General features: G+C 38.7%; 1 long non-coding RNA gene across 2 annotated transcripts in view; it reads left to right on the forward strand.

Moving 5' to 3' along the window:
• Positions 1 to 19281, forward strand: part of LOC137890251 (uncharacterized) — a 60078-nt gene extending 40797 nt beyond the window's left edge. The window contains exons 4-6 of one of the 2 annotated variants that reach the window (XR_011105282.1): positions 1886 to 2054; positions 18147 to 18275; positions 18371 to 19281. This is a non-coding gene — a long non-coding RNA (uncharacterized lncRNA). Of the gene's footprint in view, positions 1 to 1885; positions 2055 to 18146 lie in introns of both variants that reach the window. The other variant, XR_011105281.1, reaches the window with a different exon arrangement.
• The last annotated feature ends 714 nt before the right edge of the window (positions 19282 to 19995 follow it).

Genomic DNA, 19995 nt, shown 5'->3' on the forward strand with positions numbered 1-19995 from the left:
TGTGTGTGTGTGTGTGTGTGTGTGTGTGTGTGTGTGTGTGTGTGTGTGTGTGTGTGTGTGTGTGTCTGTGTGTGTGTGTGTGTCTCATGTCAACAGTCTGATTCAGGAACAAGAACAGAAAGTCTGAAAGGAAGCAGGAAGCTGCAAAGACGTTGAACATCATAAAGAGATGTTTATCAAATAGTGTTGTAGTTAAAAACAACAAAAAAACAAGTTTCATTTTGTCTGGACTTGTATTTCTGTTTGTAAAGGTAGTAATTATGCTTGTGTGTTTTTACTATGATTATGAAAAGTCTTCTTCACACATGAGACTCAGCAGCTGAATTATGAATTGTTCATCATTTGGGTTTAAAACAGATGACAGATGAATGTGATAGATTGTCCTGGTTTAGTAAATCATGTGGATTAAAAAGCTTCAGTGTTGAAGACTCACTCTGTTTTATATGCTACTCCACTCTTTGCTGATATTGGTAATATGATCTTTGAATTCATAAAATGATTGTCACTCTTATCATAAATATTTGTTGACAGAGATGTTTTTAAGGAAGGTTAATATGTTTGCTTCTTTATGTCATTTTATTTTGGATGCTAGTCAGAAAATGTGCAAAAGAAAGATGGCAGCATGTGTGATATAAACAACAGGAAGTGAGCTATTGCTTTTATTAAATTGCCAATATGAAAGTTATACACATGTTACAATTTAGATGTATGTATTAAAATATAGTTCACAGTAAAATTGTCCCTCCTGCTGCCTGCACATACCAAGGAGGCTGCTATAGAACCTTCACTAGGTTACGCTATCAGGTAGCATGTTTATGGTTCCATCACAGGTTAGTGTTTTATGGATTTTATTACTTCATTTACATTATTTGTATGTTCTAGTAATAGAAGTAATAGAAGTAATTCTAGGTAATCTATACTATTTACCATGGCTAATCTATACTACTAAACACAGCTAATATATACTATTAAACTGCTAATCTATATTACTAAACACAGCTAATATATACTATTACACTGCTTATCTATACTACTAAACACAGATAATCTATACTACTAAACACAGCTAATATATACCATTAAACTGCTAATCTATAATACTAAACACAGATAATCTATACTATTTAACTCAGCTAATCTATACTAATAAACATGGTTAATATATACTATTAAACACTGCTAATCTATACTACTAAACACAGATAATCTATACTACTAAACACAGATAATATATACTATTTAACTCAGCTAATCTATACTACTAAACATGGTTAAACACTGCTAATCTATAGTACTAAACACAGATAATCTATACTACTAAACAGCTAATCTATACTACTAAACACAGATAATCTATACTACTAAACATCTAATCTATACTACTAAACACAGATAATCTATACTACTAAACAGATAATCTATACTACTAAACACAGATAATCTATACTACTAAACAAAGCTAATCTATACTCTTTAACAATACTATGCATCCTGTACTGTTTTTAATCCCACATTTTGTTAAAGTAAATATTATATTAGACAATTTTATGATTCTTGATTTTGATACCTGTGGACAACCTGAGGATCCTTGATAGATTGTACGAGTGGTTAGCTTCATTCTTAGCGATTGAGTTTGAGTTTGTGTTTCCTTCTCTGCAGGTCTGCAAAAGAAAAGCTCTGTTTTTATTTGTGGGCAATAAAAGCTGATAGTTTACAGTGTTGGATTGTGCGACTTCCCAGCCTGTTGTGTTTTATCTGCTCACAGTAGGCCTATAAAGCACCTAATGATGCCCTGTACTACCTGAGCACCACACAATGTAATCTGTCCTCTTTATATTTTGATATTTTTGTTATTTTACAATATCGTTCTCTCATTGTGTTCCAGTTGAGGAGTTGCTGAGTCAGTTTGGGGTCATGACATCATCACCAGGCGACCACAGGCGGTGACGGATGAGGTGGTGCCGTGTGTCGTGGTTTGTGCTGTGGAGTTGCCTCAGGGAATAATTTGCTCAAATGTTGAAGGGAAAAAGGAATGCACGAAGTACGAAGGGGCAGTAAGTATGATTTTTATTGTCGCATTGCACAAAAATGACCATGAAAACACCTGCAGGAGGTTGATCGTGTTAAAATCTTCAAACCCAGTGAGGTCATGCTGATGAAATCCCAGCTGGTGGTGAACACAGCAACATAAATACATAACTGTATTCATAGAGCATGAAGAGACAAGCTAAGAAAAGCAATTCTGACATTCAATGAAAGGGACCAAAACAAGTTTGAATCAAATCAAAATGACTGTATTATAGTTTGATTTCATACATTTACCTGCTGCGTTTGTGTGTATAGATATTGAAACGATGTATTTTTCTACAACCATGAACTGTACTCATATTTTGATGGTAAATATAATGAGAAAACAAATACTACATCAAAGTTAGATAAATAAAGTCCCAGATGTATTGATCACACATCCTCTGTTTGACCAAATTGGTTCAGTTATCAGTAGACACAATATGTAATCATTATTGGACAATAAACAATATTATTGTCATTTTAAAACCATTTTAAGCCGCTGACATCATGATAATACAAGAGAATAACAATGAAAGCACACACTGTGAAAAGAGAGAATATTCACACATTTGAATTGAAAAACATTAAAACACACACATATATATGTATATATACTATATAATATATATATTTTCACATGATCATGATCGGATTCATATATCGTAAGATAAGTTGATAACTTACATTTGTTGAGGTCATGTCCATGAAGTTTAGAAGTTGATTTGGAGACTCATGACAGTAAAACAAATATTACTTTGACAGCTAATCTGACAAGTATCTGATGTATAGAACAATGTGTACTTACCTGGTTTCTCAGTTAATATTTTAAACATCATCATTAGTCGAATATTGAAACATCTTGTGATCTGCTAATTCAATATTGAATTTTCGATGAGACCCATGAAACACTTTCCTGAACACATCAGAGACTCAACTTGACTGAATTCTTCTTCTTCTTCTTCTCTTTGTGTTGTACGTAATGAACCTTTCCTGTTTCTTAATAATCAAATAAATACCTTAATTAAATCCAGCTCTTGTTTTGGTATTTTAATATAAGTTCAGTGAGTAAATGAACGACTCTCACTGTTTTAAGAACAACATTAATGTATATATTAATATTGTTATTGAACATTAGTGCTGTTGTGTCCGTCACATAAAACAAATAATCACTTTCATTGATTATCACATAAAGATTATTTTCAACGTTTTGGTCAATTGAACATCAGAAAAAGTCCTTTTGCTTAAAAGACACATTTTTTTTTTTTTTTTTAACATATGCAGATTATTTGTCTGTCCATAAACCGGAATTTTTTAATTTTAATTTCAGCCACTTAACGCTGATGAAGATACGTAGCTCATGTGACACAGTGGTCATGCTTCAGTGTATTTCCTATTTATATTGCAATACTATAAGCAAGGCAATATATTGCAATTTTTTAAAATCAATATTAGGAAAGCTGTCGTATAAAGAGACACACATCGTACTTCACTGTGTTTATGCAATCACAGCAGAATGTCACATTCAACCGTCTGAATCTCTACGTCTGAACCAATAATCCAAAACGTCTTCAGTGTTTCTGAATCTCGACAGAGGATCACAAAGCAGAACATGTCGACACTCAAGTGTGCCGACATGTTCTCACGCCTGGTGGAGATATTATTAATACTTGATATAAAAGATCCCTCCTGCTGAATATGAAATCCATCTGCCGTCTTGGTTCTGCAGACTTGTTTCTTGTTGTTTGTCGTTGTGGGTCTCTTACCGGTCTGAAGACCAGATCCAGTCCATGAGACGGGTTTAGAGTTTACTGTTACATCTAGCGGTGACATGGGGAAGTAAGCAGCTGTAAATATTAGATTATAATACTCTTACAGTAGTTTACATCCGGTGGGACTGAAGTTATAAATCCCAGTGCTTCAGTAGAAGAACCACAACCACCATGTAGAAGTACAATAAGTAAAAGTACAGAAGTATGACGGATAACTTCTTATATGTAACATTATTAGATTCAATGTTTAAGCAACATTTTACTGTTGTACATGTTCAGGTGGAGCTCCTTAAATGTTTTACTCTCCAAAGCATCACAAAGTAAATAAAATGATTAATCGGTTACAAAAGTTTTTGTGAAGTAAAGGACCACATTACCCCTAACAATGAATACAACACGACAGGGAAAGAGTGTGGATCAGCTCTCCAGTGAAGAACTACCTGACCAGTGGCCTCCGGACATTTACAGTTTGACACTTCTGATTTGTCTGTTTTATTATTTTATTTGAAGACATTTTGCTTCTGTCAGCAGCAGCAGAGAGAAGAGATCAAGAGGCGAGATCACTAATGCTGACTGAAAAAATAAGGAAGAACGGCTGATAGTGTTTGAAAGAGAGCGTGAGAAGCTCAAAGACCGAACAGGAAAGAGAAAGGGAGGGAGAGAGAGAGAGAGAGAGAGAGAGACAGAGAGGGAGAGAGAGACACACACACACACAGAGAGAGAGAGAGAGAGAGAGAGAGAGACAGAGAGAGAGCGACAGAGAGAGAGACAGAGAGAGAGAGACAGAGAGAGAGAGAGAGACAGAAACGGAGAGAGAGAGAGAGACAGAGAGAGAGAGAGACAGAGAGAGAGACACACAGAGACAGAGAGAGAGACACACAGAGACAGAGAGAGAGAGAGAGAGAGAGAGAGACAGACAGAGAGAGAGACAGAGAGAGAGAGAGAGACAGAGAGAGAGAGAGAGAGAGAGACAGAGAGAGAGACACACAGAGACAGAGAGAGAGAGAGAGAGGAGGGGAGGTATATATCTGTCCTCTATAAAGCTCAGTGAGCTTCTCCTTTGGAGTCTGAGACCCGTCGAGTTTAGCAGAACTGAATCCCAACTGTAAGAAACACATCAATACAACACGTGTTGATGTGTCTGTTTGAAGGAGAACAACAACTTCAGTTCACGTTTCTGTGAAGTGTGTTCAGGACACGTTTGGTTCCACTGGACTGACAGGAAGTGACTTCATGTGATGATGACAGTAGACAGCAGGTGACCAAAACTGTATTTACAACTCCCAAGATTTTATGTTGAGCAAATTAATATTTGATGTTGATTTTATTTGGATGAGGTCAGAATATGCAACACGTTCTCACTCCCAACTCAGTGGCTTTACTCTCATTCATAGTATCTTTTCAAAATAAACTTCTGTGTTCACAGGAAACATAGTTTTCGCTTGTTAGTGTCTTTCAAAATAAACTTCAATGTTCACAGGAAACATACAGTTTTCGCTCTTTACATTTATAGTATCTTTTCAAAATAAACTGTGTTCACAGGAAATGTAAAGTTTCCTCTCATAACATGCATAGTGTCTTTTCAAAATAAACTTCCATGTTCACAGGAAACATAGTTTTCACTCGTTACAGTATCTTTTCAAAATAAACCTGTGTTCATACAAAACTTACATTCCCGCTTATTACATACTTAAGTGTATTTTCAAAATAAACTTCTATGTTTACAGTAAACATACAGTTTTGGCTCTTTACATGCATCATTTCTTTTCAAAATAAACTGCCATGTTTACAGAAAGCGTACAGTTTCTGCTCATTACATACATAGTGTCTTTTCAAAATAAACTTCTATGTCCACAGGAAACATACAGTGTCCGCTCATTACATGCATGGTGACTTTTCAAAATATACTTCTTTGTTCATACAAACCTTCCACTCAATACATGCATAGTGAATTTTCAAAATTAACTTCCATGTTTACTGGAAACCGCTGTTTCCAGTAAACGTAAGTAAGTAATGATTACTTATTTTTGTTTTCCAATATTTCACCACCATCCTCTCTTTATTTGAATGATGCTCCAGCTGTGAGCAACATCTGTTTCCTCTGTGCATTGTGTTGTTTTATGTAATAATGTGCTTTGAGTACACTTCATTTTGTCGGTTCTCCAGTGTTATGAATCAATATGCATTTGAGCTGTTTTCTCTTTCCCAGCACTGCCTCAGTTTGTAAACGCTCCACTTGTTTTCCACCTGGGTCCAGGTGCAGCACTAGATGACCCAGGTGAAGCTCCTGTAAAACAGTTCCCTGACAGCAGTGACTCATGGGGTGTTTTTAGCGCCGCAGACGTCAGAGGATAAGAGGAGCGTCAACAGATATTCACCGAGACGCGCTCGTACTCCGACAGCTGGCCGTCTCAGCGTGTGTGTAAATGTTTTTCTCCAACATGCTGACTCACCCGTTCACAGTCCTGCGCTCGTTTTCATTTTACGACTTAAACAATCTCGTTAGAGATCCATAAAACGGACCCTGGAGCTTCCTGGTCGATCGGCGTGTCTTCAGCGGTGACCTCGTGCTGCACAAGTACGCGTGAACCAAAAGACGTCACGCGTCTCTTTTCTGCCCGTCTTATCAAATCAAAACAGTTCGTTTCAACCTGTTTCAACAGGAATTACAACCACGATACCGTGTCAGTGGGCCACTTAATCACGTGTTTTATAACTGTCGCGCTCCGGACTGGGTCACCTTGTGCAACGCTCGGTAAATATTTGTTATTTCATTTAACTTGTGTAAAGTTAAGAGCATTATCGCCCTGGAGACATACATTTTGTATTAAAGAAAAACACAAAACGTCAGATGTTTAGTGCAGATAATTCACACAATTAACATTGTTCTTATCTTAGATGCATTTGACTCCAGTGATTAACAGAGAATAGTGAAATAAAAAGTGCCAAATGTTTGGAAAAGTTGCTCAGGAGCAGCGCTGTTCAAGCTTCTTCTACCTTCTGAGGTTTGGTGGATCATTTTAGGAATGAGTGTCCCTCAAAGGTCTCATTTCTAAACATGTCCATCAGCTGTCAGAGGCTCATGTTGTCTATTTCCAGTGTTTCTCAACACGACAGTAAATCCTCCGTTGTGTTTTCATCTGCGGGCGAGTTGACTAATTGTGATGTAACCGTGAACAAGCCGCTGTACGAAGTCTCGTCTTGTTCGTTAGATTAGAAATCACTTCGCCAGACTTCATCCCAAAGACAGTGTGACACAAACACACAGAAACGTTTTTAACTCTGCGATGATGACGGCTAACCGGAGGTCAAACAAAAGAGGAATGACGGTTTGGAAACGGAGACTCCACCATTTCATTTCTTTTGTCTTTTAGCTAAAAAAGAGGAAGTGCTTTTTCTTTAGAATTAGACCAGTTTAGCATTTATTCTTCACCGGACTACTACATGAAGTGTGTGTGTGTGTGTGTGTGTGTGTGTGTGTGTGTGTGTGTGGCTCCGTCAATACAGGGCCTCAGGCCTCTGTGACTGAGAATACGCCCAGACATGTCCAACAGCAACCTTGCCACACACACAACCACATATAAAACCTCTGTGCAGCAGAGACGCACACACTTACACAAAATGTGCCGCACACACACACGCACACACACACACACACACACACACACACACACACACACGCACACACGCACACACACACACACACACACACACGCACACACGCACACACGCACACACACACACACGCACACACGCACACACACACACACACACACACACGCACACACGCACACACGCACACACACACACACGCACACACACACACACACACACACACACACACTGTGGTTTCAGCCAGCTGCTCGGCTGGTTTACAGCTCAGATAAGACAGACAGTCCCGGGTTCAATGGACTCGGTGTTCTGGTGAAACTATAACAACCTCAGTGGCACCTACCGAGGCAGAAGTGACGAGCTGCTTCTCTGCAGAGATAAAGGTGGAACGAATCTCACAGATGAAAATCTCAAATGCCGGGAAAATAAAAACCCAAACTGTCTGCATCCCGCTAAGGTTTCACACCGAACCCGTTTGGTTTGGTTCAGACCAACTATGGAACGTTTCATCTGTTGCCTCGTTTTCTACTTCGTGGTCCGACTCCAGTCACTTCAGGAACCGGATCTTCTTTCTTTCTTTTGACTTCCCAGCATCCCCTCGGTGTAGCCGGGATTCTCAGAGGAACGTCTGCACTTTGCCTGTTAGTGCGCAGCGTAGTTTTGTAAGATGCCGTCATTTCAAAATGTGGGTTGAGTGAATGCAAACATTGCGGTTGCCGTTGCCGGTTTGTGCAGGTTTGTCTGTTGGTCCATCAAACTACGACGCTCTAGATTCCTCTATAGCCTTGGTTTTGGACCACGTGTCAGTTTCTACTCGTTACATAAATAGAGTCTTTTTCAAAGTAAACTGTGGGTTTACTTAGTGTTTAGGTGAACTTGGTTTGTTGTAAGCGGCACAGATTGTAAAGCCCTCTGAGGCAAACATTAAAGAAATGAATTAAATTGAATTAAGCAACAAAACTACTTGGCTGGGTTTAGAAAAGCGATTGTGGTTTGGATTAAGATACGCTTTGATACGTAAAACAACTGTTAGGTAACAACAGCAGGGTGAGAAAAGTCAACGGGACACAAACGGCGGTCTCCTGGGTGAAAGTCCTGTTTGTGTGGCTCCTCCCGACACTTCCTGTCTCTTTACTCGTCCTTAGCGAACTGGACCAGGAATAAAAGGCAACAATGTAGATTTGAACCAACTTTTAAAAAAACGTAGAAGTTCAGTACATTTTTTTCCAGCTCCATTCTCCCGTTACTTCACGCTCTGTGTCGGTGGAAGCTTCAGCTCATACCTCATCAGTATTACAGACGACTCTTAATGTGGTCAAAGTTCAGAGCAGCGTCGCGTAACTCTGCAGAGATCGAGTAAAAGGGAAGTGCCAGGAAGAGAAAACGAGAAACAAGGTAAAAGTGGAACACGTTTGTGTTTCTGTTAACTTTCCTGCAGCAGCTGAAGCGCTCGTCTGGACTGAGCGAGCACAAGAGAAAGAGAGTGACGCCACAAAACATAAATGAGTAAACTCAGTGTGTGAATTTAATCACATGACGTTATTCAGTCACATGTGAGACTGAATATTCCGGATAGAAATACAGTTTCATGTCAGATATATTTACATAATTTACACTTTTCCAAAAACGTTTATCTGACAAACGCTTTCTACATATTATAAGACATTAAAATCCTAACCTGGATTATGAAGTTATGTATTTATATATATATATATATATATATATATATATATATATATATATATATATATATTAAAGTGAGGGCAAGACGTCTTATTTCCTCTCTGAAGTGAAATAAACGTGGATGTAATTAAAGGAACTACTTTACTTACTTTCTTTGACAGCTCCCTTAAAAAGCAGAACCTTTCCTGCCAAACATGTAATAGTTTGTAATAAACCATCAGCTCAGAGTGAACGGTGTCAAACCACATCAAATGTTTTAACAATGCATCATTAATAACTGTAGCACATGCTTGTGTTCATAGATTTAACAAGCAGAACCACCTGGTAAAAGAAGTGGTGATGCATCAGTCTGGTGGTTTGTTTTCACAGAAGTAGAAGAAGAATGAGTCAGATGATGCGCGATAGTTGGAAAATGTTCAAATCACAAAACAAAACAAAAGATATGAAAGGTTGAAAGTAAAGTTGTCAAACTGTAAAACATATGATTAGTATTTTCTGTGTGATTAAAGTCTGATAAAGCTTATGACTCAGAGCTGATCCAAAAATATTAAGATTGCTTAAAACAACAAGTTCCTAATTCAAATGAATGTCAATACAAATACATTTACAGACATTTTCATTTCAGGGTTTTGCAGAGAAATACTGTAATTTTACAGAGTTCCCCTAAATTATTACGATAAAACACCTTTAATGAAGTGACGGCACTAAAGGTTCTGCAGCTCTTTGATTCATTGTAGAACACTCCGGCTTTGCGTCACCGCTGTCCGTGTATGCAGACGACTTCATGGCTCTGTGAGTGTATTTAGCAGCTACAAGGACAAAATATATGAAATGCGTTGACTTAAAATATTGACGTTGATGTCATCGATCACACAGATTAAACCAGGCAGCCCTGAATCACATTTGAAATTACGTTCTCACCAAAACACGTGCTGTACAGTAGCATAACTGAGTTGTTTTGTTGCCTTAACCTAGCTGAGTTGTTTTGTTGCCTTAACCTAAGTGAGTTGTTTTGTTGCCTTAACCTAGCTGAGTTGTTTTGTTGCCTTAACCTCACTGAGTTGTTTTGTTTCCTTAACCTCACTGAGTTGTTTTGTTTCCTTAACCTAGCTGAGTTGTTTTGTTGCCTTAACCTCACTGAGTTGTTTTGTTGCCTTAACCTAGCTGAGTTGTTTTGTTGCTTTAACCTAGCTGAGTTGTTTTGTTGCCTTAACCTCACTGAGTTGTTTTGTTTCCTTAACCTAGCTGAGTTGTTTTGTTGCTTTAACCTAGCTGAGTTGTTTTGTTGCCTTAACCTCACTGAGTTGTTTTGTTGCCTTAACCTAGCTGAGTTGTTTTGTTGCTTTAACCTAGCTGAGTTGTTTTGTTGCCTTAACCTCACTGAGTTGTTTTGTTGCTTTAACCTAGCTGAGTTGTTTTGTTGCCTTAACCTCACTGAGTTGTTTTGTTTCCTTAACCTAGCTGAGTTGTTTTGTTGCCTTAACCTCACTGAGTTGTTTTGTTTCCTTAACCTAGCTGAGTTGTTTTGTTGCCTTAACCTCACTGAGTTGTTTTGTTGCTTTAACCTAGCTGAGTTGTTTTGTTGCCTTAACCTCACTGAGTTGTTTTGTTGCTTTAACCTAGCTGAGTTGTTTTGTTGCCTTAACCTCACTGAGTTGTTTTGTTTCCTTAACCTAGCTGAGTTGTTTTGTTGCCTTAACCTCACTGAGTTGTTTCCTGTGTAAAGACTGTATTCATGTAACAAGTTGCTGAACTTTCGTAGGAAAACGCACCAAAGATTAGGAGAAACTTTCCGTTAAGATATCATTGTATGAGAACAGGTTGGCTTTTGACATGGTGAGTAGAATGTTGTTGCAACAATAAGTTGTGATAAAGTGGAAGTATCCTTTAAAAGTAGCTTCCTGTGTGATCCATCGATCCTTCAGGCTCTCTGCGTTGTGAACGTCTGAGTCTTGAGGATTAGTTCTAGTTAAACCTTCTGTCTGGAGACGCTCCCTCTCTTTCCAGTGTTGAATCTATCGTAAAGAGCCAGAGTCGTGACGTCGCAGTAGCTCTTTGCATGTAAGGAAAACGCTTTAGGCCGCAGGAGTCCGTTTGATTTGATCTCCAGAATGACGCGGCACCTCCACCTCATGGCTGGTGATCTCCCAAAGAGCTGTCGGTGAAGAGCCGAGTGACGGCGGTGCGTTCAGGACGACGTGGAAGCACTTCTGATGCTGAGCGAGAATCGGTGCTCCACTCCAGACCACTCGTCTGGTGAGACAGTTACTTTGTGCACAGAAACCATTTGTTTCACTCATTAAATGGTTGAACCCTGCCCTGACGTGTGAAACCGCACACACACACACACACACACACACACACACACACACACACACACACACACACATGTGACGAAACATGCTATTTTGAAAGTAGCTGAGTAGATATGATTTGCATCGGCAGTGTGGCAACTGCACATGTTAAATGTCAAATCTATTTCTGTGTCTGTGTGTTGTTGTTTTACACAAAGTTGCGTCTCGTAGAAGATTTTTTTTTTTGTGACGTAAAATCAAATCAAGGAAACGTTTCATCAAAACCTTCAAACAGATAAAGGCACCAAGTTAACATCTACAACATTTGAATAATGATACAAATGTAATTTCCTTAAATATTGTTGACGTTGAAATTGCCTCCTCACTCTGTTAAACCAATAAGTCTGAAAGACGTCTGAAATATAAATGAATGCTGATGTCATGAAGAAATGGGTTTATAAAAGTGTTTTTCATTAAGATAAATAAATGAACCAGAGTTTCAAAATGACTCTTAACCGAGGCTTTAGAAAACTCAAAGACAAGCTGAACACCAAGGGTTAAGAGTGAGCTTCAGTTAAAATGGAGAAGCACACACACACACACACACACACACACACACACACACACACACACACACACACACACACACACACACACAGACACACACACACAGACACACACACACACACACAGACACACACACACACACACACACACACACAGATGCACACACACACACACACACACACACACACACACACACACACAGACACACACACACACACACACACACACACAGATGCACACACACACACACACACAGATGCACACACACACACACACACACACACACACACACACACACACACACACACACACACACACACACACACACACAGATGCACACACACACACACACACACACACACACCCAGCGGTTCCTTGTTGTTGAGTCTCAGGAACACGCCGTATTTTCTTGTCAGGCGGACATTTTGAAATGTGAACTTGCGAAGTCATACTCACACTGACGTCGTCGCGTATGACATCATCAGGAAGTGGTGCAACCCTTGTGCTCTTGCTCCTTTTTCTGTGCATTTATTTGGTTATATTTCATATTTTGTGAATTGGACTGTCAGAGGATTAATCTATTAGAATAGTTTTCCAGTCAATTTCAAACCATTTTTCTTACTTTTACAGATTTAGTTTCTTTAAGATTCATTAATGAGCACAAAACAGATGATTTAATAAACTGTTCTGTGACTTGCTAAGAGGAGCTTTGGGGATGTGATGTTTTGAGGAAGAGGAAGATAATTCACCCCAAACTGCTGCTGAAGACGAATACCTGTACTTTCACTTTGTCAGAAATGAAAATGGAAATATGAGCAGACGACTACAGAACGAACAAGAATGAGCAAAAACAAGAAACATTAAAGCAAACGGTGACGTGTGAAAAATGAGTGTTCAAGTAAACTTCCAGTATTTAATAATACGAGGAGGGAGGGGATTGATTCACTACTGTGCATGGATTTACAGTTATAGAAGTTCAATACGTTGCACATATAGAAAGTGTATTTGTTGCCTAAATCTAACCAATCGTTTCACAACGTTAACCACGTTTCTGTAAACGCTACGAGGCTGTTATGAAGTGTATTTCTGAAACATATTCATGAAATGTATTTATGAAACGTATTTATGAAACGTATTTATGAAATGTATTTATGAAACGTATTCATGAAACATATTTTTTGGTTCAGAGACGTTCAACGTTTCCTGTAGTTTGTAGAAACGTACAATCCAACATTGTTTCTGCAGCGATGGCCTCCTCGCTTCTGTGACTTATTCAGCTTCAAAACAATAATGTGACATTGGGAGATGAAGATGGAGATGAATACAATTTAAAAAGACTTTATGCAGAAGAAACTTGTGAATTAAGCTTTGTTTTTTTCCCAAAGTTAAAGTTCAATGTTCCATCTTTTCAAAATGAGTCAAATGTTTCTTTTTCGATTATTATTTCAAAAGCATTTTGATTCCGACCCTCTGGATGCATCGCTTGGCAAAAGCTGCTCAGAATTCATTACAAAGTAAAATGTTAATGTGTTGATTTACAACATGCAGTAATGGTGGTTTGTCTACTTTGGCCCAAAACATGGATTATTTTAAGGAAATGTGGGAAAGAAAACATGCAAGATTCACACAAATCTGACTTTTAACAACAGCCTCACTCATATTCAACATACATAAAATCATCAAATACAATTCTTCTGGAGCTGAAAGTCTAATATTTACTAATCTCAGGGCCTACAGGTGCCACGATATTTTACACGTTTTTATTAACGATTAATTATCTGACTGACCCTCCAATGTGCAACATAAATGTGTTCACCAACTTGTGTAGCAATGAGTGGATGTGTGTTCTATCTGAGTCTGAATCTGAATCTCTCTGATTATATATCTGTTCAAAAATAGCTCAGCCAATCACACGACACGGCGCTCACAGGTACGCCGTCAGCCAATCGGCCTCTGTGTCCCAAAGATGAGTCACAGTGGCACAATAGAGGCAGGAATCTGATTGGAGGGAAGAGCTCTGAGTCACCAAGGCAACAGCTTCTCATTGGTGGAGACGTCAGCCAATGAGGAGTGAGAACTAGCTCAGGAAGGGGGGGGGGGGGGCGGTGATTGACTTGCACTTTGACTTTAGCTAACATTAGCTCATATTCAGCAGAGGACTGTTTACGTGGCAGGTTTGTACGAATACAGGCATGAAACCGAGTTAATGACAAATAAGAACAAATATAAACTACATGTATGATGATGCTTTTTACCGTTGTATGTCAACTGCTGTTTAGAAAATATACGTTTCTGTTAATCCAGGTTGAAGAGTCCATGTCAAGCTCTTCGGTCATATTTAAACCTGTCATGTTAAGCGTCACTTATTCGGGTAAAAACCAGATTAGATTTTAAAACACTCAACACTATTAAACGTCTTTGTGGGCCAGAACACGAACCTGATCGAACTCCGTCTTGGTTTGTTCGCGCTCCGTGGAAATCAGTCCAGCAGGTGGTGATGCACCTGAAGCTGTTCAGTAACCTCCAGAAGAAGAAGAACTTAACTTTGGATACGAGTTTATCCAGCTAGCTAACAGCTGTCCATAACCCAACATGAACACATGAATGGTATTTGTATTTATATATTTATGAACCAGGAGCAGGACTAAGGTTGTGTCTCTTCTGGACTGAAGGACGGAGGAGACAAAGGTATTAAACAATAAAAAGGTTGTTTTTCCCCTTTGCTGATCTATAAAGCTGTGATCATACATTGTATCTCCATTAACTCAAGGTTCACTTACTATCTATTTATTTCAGGTCTCAACCACATCTCCTGGCCTTCATCATTGAGGACCATGAGAAATAAAAAGATAGTAAGCAGAACTTGACTTGAGATTATTTTGTCACATACTGACACCAAGGGAAAAAAAGTCTCAAAATATAAACTCTCACGTAATGTCAACACTTTCTCACTCAAAACTTTTTTAGCATCCGTTTTGGACTCATCAGTTTCCACTTGTTACATGCATCGTGTCCTTTCAAAATAAATTCCGTCTTCACAGGAAGTTAGGTTGAGGCAACAAAACCCTGAAGTGAGCTGAAGGAGGAGGAGGATGTTGGGTCAAACAAACACAGGACTTTCACTCAGGAGACGTATGTTTGTGAAGCCAAAAGTCTTGTTGACTTATAAGTTTGTCTAATGTATTTCGTACTGATATTACGTTGTTTTTTTACTTATGTTAAGTTTAAGTTCTCATTTTACGTTGTATTCATACCTAATTCACACTGTTTATGTACTTATTTTGCATTGTTTACATAGTTACTTTACGTTGTTTACATATTTACTCTACGTTGTTTACGTATTTACTCTACGTTGTTTACATATTTACTCTACGTTGTTTACATATTTACTTCACATTGTTTACATATCTACTTTACATTGTTTACATAGTTACTTTACATTGTTTACGATTTACTTTACGTTGTTTACATAGTTACTTTACGTTGTTTACATAGTTACTTTACGTTGTTTACGTGAATCACGAGACGAGGAATGTCCTTAAAAATGGAGTCCTATTTATACGCCTTAATCATGTTGTAATATGACTGACGGAGGAAAAGACCAAGCAGGTCTCCCATAAATTAATTAATTAGTGTTTTTAAATTCTGTATCTAGAGATGTGAGTAACGAGAAATGTTCATGTTCATGTTCATGTAAAACATTTGAGTCTCAGAAACGCTGCTCAACCTTCAGCGGCTCTCAACACGTCTGTGTTTTGTTTGGCGTAAAAACACGAGATTATTCTGTAATTTACTCTAATTTACTGACATTATATTACCAATAGTATACTAGATTATAAATAATATGATATTATATAGGCCTATTTATGTTCATATAGTATTCTTGTTTCGTGAGAGGATCCTCCTGATTTGAACTTTTATTCATAATTGCCAGAAGCAAAGCATATTATCACATGACCTCTGTGTTTGGAGAAATATGGTCGGTAATTTGTGGTAATTATTAACATGACATGAGACGTGACGGACAAAATGATAGAGGTCCTCGGGTAGTGAACTAGTCCATGTGAACTGAACTTTAGACCAGGATTTAAAGTAAAACCACCACCTGCCAATCACAACCTCCAGGCTCGCTCAGTCCCACAGCCTCTCAGTGCTGAAGGCACCTGGTGAACAAAAGATGACTCAGTCCTGCTTCTCTCCGCCTAACTCACAGCAGATGGGATTATTTTTTTTGTCATCTTTGTTTCAGCAGATGTTTTCAGTTAAAGTTTCCATTAAACAATTTGTGGTTTTGAATAATGGCTAAGCTCAGCTAACGAGAGCCGTGGCGGGGCTTCCTCCCCTCGGTCTGGTCTGGGTTTGGTGGTAAAAAAAAATGAAAGTATGGTGGGGGATCTCAATAAAAATAACTAAAGGGAGAATATGATTTTGGACAGCCAAAGCAACAAAAGTTAGGCAATAAAACAAAAGAACGCTCAACAGTGAGGGCAACAAAGCAACACAGACTAAGGTCAGAGTTAAACCTGATAACACAATAAAACCAATCGATACTGTACAAAGAAAATAAGAAATAGAATGAATTAAATAGAAAATAAATACAATTATTAACATAAATAAAACAAATTAACATACATTAACATGCATTAACATAAATACATTGACATAGTTGAGTACAACATTTTTATAATATCAATACAAAAGGGACGACATCACATCAAATCACATAAAGGGATTTAAAAGAAATTATACTGTATACATATATACATATGTATATATGTATATATGTATACACACACATCCACCATAATGTTCCTGTAGCATAGAGTGTGATCTTTGAGTGTTTCTCTCCGTTCACTGGAAGCATAAAAGTGAAACTGAGGAGTCAGACTAGAGTTAGTGATTCAGTCCAACCCAGACTCAGAGTTGTGAAATGTATATCTTGTGATTCATGGACACAAGTATTCATTTCATCTTTCTATGTGTCTCTCAGGATAAGGGAGAGTTGAACGTTATTTTGGATTGTTTTTGGTGATGTATTAAATATGTTCATGTGACTGACGGTCAGAGATAGAAGCGTAGTATTAAATATTGACAAAGAGTATTAAAGCCGGTCCGATCCTCAGGACTTCTCCTCAACAGTTTGTTTGTTGCCTAAACTCAAGTATATGCAGAGTTAAGCTGCTTTAATCCTCCACTCTGCTGTTTCTGCTCTCTGACTGAAGGGAGTCATGTCTTTGTGTTTGTTAGTATTTCATACTGGACTACGTTATTATTATATATGATTATTTAAAGGCTATCATTTGAAGACATGTGAGTCACATTCTGGAAGCTTCTCTAAACTCATTCTGCTGTACAGAAAGTGAAACGAAACATTTCCACAAAAGAGGAAAAATTCAGAGTAAAAAAGGTGTCACGAGACGACAAACTGAGAGTCAGAGAGACGTTAGAAAGATGCAAATAAAAAGAACAACCTCAGAATCTCTCAGGAGACTGTAAACATAAACCCTTTGGACTCACTGCTCCTTCAATTCATAAAGCGCCGTTTAGCTGAACTAGGAGGACCCGGCGTCTGCAGCTGGTAGAATACAAAGACTCAACATACACATTATGTACGGCATTGACTTTCTAATGAATGTGTGGGGTTAGATATCTAACATGACTTTATGTTTTGCTGTGTTCATGGATGAGTACTGCACTTAAACATCACTTTAAATGTGTTTTTACACTAAGGAGAGGTGGAAGAAGTATCAAAACTTTAAAAATACTTTAAAGGTTCAGAATCGTACTCCAGAACCTCTGATGCAATGTAATAGTATGATATACTTTATGAGTAGTATATGAATGATGTATCTGCTCTGATTTAAAGAACGTTGTATTCTGTTGAGTAGTTTGTACAACAAACTGATGACAAAAAATGAATCAAACTCTGTTTGTAACTGATTTAAATGATGTGATGATTTCAGCTTCTTTCATCTTAAAGTTCATTCAATGTAATATTTGTTGCACTTTCAATGGTTGGACAGAAGAAGAAGGGCTCCAGGTTGTGAATGTTCAGTTTTTACAGTTTTATTTCTGGATGTCTTTTGCTTTTTGTCTCGTAGCGTTTCCCTCGCTCTGAGTCACATCTTCTCTCTCTCTGATTGGTTCACAGAGAAAATGGAAGGCGTGGCTTACAGTGTGGCGTGATTACCGGCACATGGGGGACGGATCCCTGAGGAAAGTACCTGGAGGTTTGAGATGGGGCCGGAGTCATGTGGCTGCAGGCTGAGTGAACTTAGTGGTAAACAGTGTTTGTTCAACGAGGAAGCGTCACAGCCCTTCTACACGACATGACGAAGCAATCTGCTGCATGTGTCTCTGCTCTGATCTTCACAGGAAATGAGTCCAAGCGTCCCTCACCTGAGCTCGCTGCGTGACGACCCTTCATGAAACAGAGGAGCTCTGACTGTCACACACACACACACACACACACACACACACACACACTGATCTCATCCAGCGCTCGTAGCCATGTGCTGAAATAAAGGTGCTGTGATCCGTAGATATCCCACGAAATCAAGTAGTGTGTTGATCCACGTCGTCGTGAACGAGGAAGTTCAAAGAAAAGTAAGAGAGGGCGGTCGATGTTTGAGCGCCGTGTGTTCCTCATGAGAAACAAGAAGTCAACATTGGTTTATTGTCTCCTAACTTCTGTACTTCAGGAACGTTGCTTTCATACTTACTTTAACCCAAACAACCCGTCTGTTATTAAACTAAGTCGTTTCCTGTGAAGATGGAAGTTTATTGTGAAAAGTCTGTTTTCATGTAACGAGCAGAAATGAACACGTGTTGCTGGACTTTAGTAACGAGCAGTAACTTTTCACAAGGTATCATCAGAACTGTTGTGTGAGGCCTCGTTTGTTTCCGTCACGTGATGAACCCACGGACTCCCGTTGAAGAAGAGGATCTCAGAGAGACGCTGAGTCTCCTCACTGTTTACCTCAGCTCGGCTCAGTGACGCATGGTTTCCATGACCCTCCAGAAGGCCTTTAATGTGGTGGACCTGATCCCCATCGAGACGACGCCCCGTGACACCACCGCGCTACTGCAGGACATTAGCCAGTGACAGAACCTCTCGTGTGGTTTCTCTAAAGATAAGGACCGATGATCGTCTCACTGATCAAATATGAATATTATAGAACAGAATTTAAGCACAACTTCCCAATAAACCGTGTCACTGTTCATAGTCGGTGCACAGAGTGAACACTTTGTGTCATGACAACAATTAAACATTGCCACATGTTTTACTCCTGTATGTTTTATTATTTGAGACACAACTCTAAATACATATTACATGAGGCCAAACTATTTGTATCTGTACCACTTCTTCTTCTCCTTCTCCTTCTTCTTCTTGTTCTTGTTCTTCTTCTCCTTCTTCTTCTTCTTCTTGTTCTTGTTCTTCTTCTCCTTCTTCTCCTTGTTCTTGTTCTTGTTCTTCTTCTTGTTCTTCTTTTTCTTCTCCTTCTTCTTCTTGTTGTTCTTCTTCTTCTTCTGTTCTGAAGATGAAGTTCAGCGCTAACATATCTTAGTATCTGAGGGTGGCAGCTGTGTGACTGTTATCAAGCGTAGATCTTGAACCCTGCTGTAGTAGATTAGAGCTGTAAGGAGGAACACTAAATGTGCAGTGTTGAGAGAGTGTTTATGTCGCACGTTGTTTTAATAAAAAAGGGTCAATCTTTGTCCGTGAGATCTCATCTGGACAGCAGGACGCGCTGGGATGAGTCAGAGGTGTTCAGGTTCTGGTTCTCCGTGAGATGTTTAAAACTGATCCGCTGTTAAATATGACCATCAAAACACACCAACTTCAGCTGGTTGCATGAAAACTGTCCTTTCAAAATAAACTCAGTTATATTTGTGGTTCTTATTGGAGGTCGTCATAAAATGGATATGAAATGATTCTCACACAGTAGACAGTCTGGTGTAACCCTTTCACACTAGGAGGTCACTGCAGCAGACAGAAT

The sequence above is a fragment of the Cebidichthys violaceus genome, unplaced genomic scaffold (assembly GCF_023349555.1).
Source record: "Cebidichthys violaceus isolate CVI_PGR_0920_01 unplaced genomic scaffold, fCebVio1.0.p SCAF_64, whole genome shotgun sequence".
Classification (NCBI taxonomy): domain Eukaryota; kingdom Metazoa; phylum Chordata; class Actinopteri; order Perciformes; family Stichaeidae; genus Cebidichthys; species Cebidichthys violaceus.